This window comes from Aphanomyces astaci (genome assembly GCF_000520075.1).
Source record: "Aphanomyces astaci strain APO3 unplaced genomic scaffold supercont1.14, whole genome shotgun sequence".
Classification (NCBI taxonomy): Eukaryota; Oomycota; class Saprolegniomycetes; order Saprolegniales; family Verrucalvaceae; genus Aphanomyces; species Aphanomyces astaci.
In genome coordinates this window covers 5413-7613 of record NW_009798277.1, presented here as the reverse complement: position 1 = coordinate 7613, position 2201 = coordinate 5413, and positions in this window count along the sequence as shown.

The window sequence follows — 2201 nt, the reverse complement described above, 5'->3', positions numbered from 1 at the left end:
GAGACCCTGGGCGACTCACCCTACTTCTGTCTGTTCGGACGGGACCCGGTTCAGCCCCTGCACCTGGCCCTTATCCACCGTCTGAAATATCGGGGCCGATATGCTGTTTCGGTTGCGGATTTCCGTAAAATACGGCCTAATTCATCAGTTTAAAACCTGTTTTGGACTAGGTAATTTAAGCCGATATGTTGCGGATTTCGAAAAAGTGGGGCCGATACCACGTTTTTATCCCGAGAAACCGTTGATATATTATAGACAAAACGGTTTTTCTTTAAAGCGGTCTGTTTACCTTTGCAACTCTATAATCCGCAACAGCTAGAAAAACGTGCAAGTAAAAAAACTCGTATTTAACGCCCTGTTTCAGAAATCCGCAACAGGTAATTTAAGCCGATATGGGCCTATATTACCTGTTTCGGGAAGAGAACCCCCGGATAATCAATAAACCTAAAGCGTTTTTGAATTTGTATCCGTTTTATTCTGTTGAAATTTATATTCTCCGCCGACACGGCCAGCAGGCTCGGACGACAGGCTTAGGTGGCTCACTTGAAAGCGCTACTTAGATATGCATAGCGCTACTCAGTAGATCACACACATACATATCTAGCTAGATGGCAGGCCAAAAAGCGCATTCGCGGAGGCAGTCTATCTTTCATTATGCCATACTGGCCTACCGGTCCCGAATCGTGGGTGGCTAGTGTTAGGGCTGTACTGATCACAGCCTCAAGATACTCACTACATCGCACACATACATGTATATCTCACTATCCCGCCGAAAAGCGCATTCGCGGACGGTCTCTATCTACCTCTACCTGCATGCGCCGACGGCCGACTCTGTGGCGCGCGGAAACTATCCGCAACAACATGAAAAACGTGCATGCAAAATAACTCATATTTAACGTCCTGTTTCAGAAATCCGCAACAGGTAATTTAAGCCGATATGGGCCTATATTACCTGTTTCGGAAAGAGAACCCCCGGATAATAAAGAAACCTGAAGCGTTTTTGAATTTGTCTCCGTTATATTCTGTTGAAATTTATATTCTCCGCCGACACGGCCAGCAGGCTCGGACGCCAGACTTAGGTGGCTCGCTTGAGTGCGCTACTTAGATATGCACAGCGCTACTCAGTAGATCACACACATACATATCTGGGTTTCGGGGTTTCGGGGTTATAGAGCAATCCCGGGTAATTTCAAAAAAAATTCCCAGGACAATTATACATCATTCGATAGAGAATTTTGCGTTGAGTGCTGTAAAAAATGGAATCCTAAATATACCCAACAGGAATTTTTTTATTCGACTTTTAGTTTCAGGGGTTTCGGGGTTTTTCGCGAAATAAAACTCGCACGATAGTGCATTCTGTGCGAAGCACCAACCGGCCGAAGGCCCCGCCCGAAGGGCGCCCGCCCAACGGGCGGTGGGGGTGAGGGGGCGGAGCCCCCTCATGTTGTCAAATTCTCATTTGTGTTAGTTTTATTTTATTTCAGGATGTGTTCGTTAAATGTTATGCTGTCTGCTGGTTTTTAAGTAGGGATTAGGTGTAGTGATGATGAAAAGAAGGCTATTTGATTCGGCAACCTTGAGCAGTTTAGATATTAGATTTCGGGGTTTCGGGGTTATTTGTTCTCCAAAAAAATTTTTTTTTCCCAGGTAAATTATATACAGTTTGATAGAGCATCGCTTGATAGCTACTGTGGTGTGATAAGGTCAAAATTTACCCAATGACAAAAAAGTTAGGAACTATTCAAGTTTCGGGGTTTCGGGGTTTCGGTGTTTCGGGGGGTTATATATTCTTCAAAAAATAGGTTTTTTTTCCCAGGTGAAGTGTATACTGTTCGATTGAGCGTCGTTTGATAGCTACTGTGGTGTCGTTAGGTTAAAATTTACCCAGTGAGGAAAACGTTAGGAACTACTTAAGTTGTGGTGTTTCGGGGTTGCGGTGTTTCGGGGTTTTTGTATTCTCCAAAAAATATATTTTTTCCCAGGTGAAGTGTATACTGTTCGATAGAGCGTCGTTTGATAGCTACTGTGGTGTCGTTAGGTTAAAATTTACCCAATGAGGAAAAAGTGAGGAACTACTTAAGTTGTGGTGTTTCGGGGTTTTTGTATTCTCCAAAAAATATATTTTTTCCCAGGTGAAGTGTATACTGTTCGATAGAGCGTCGTTTGATAGCTACTGTGGTGTCGTTAGGTTAAAATTTACC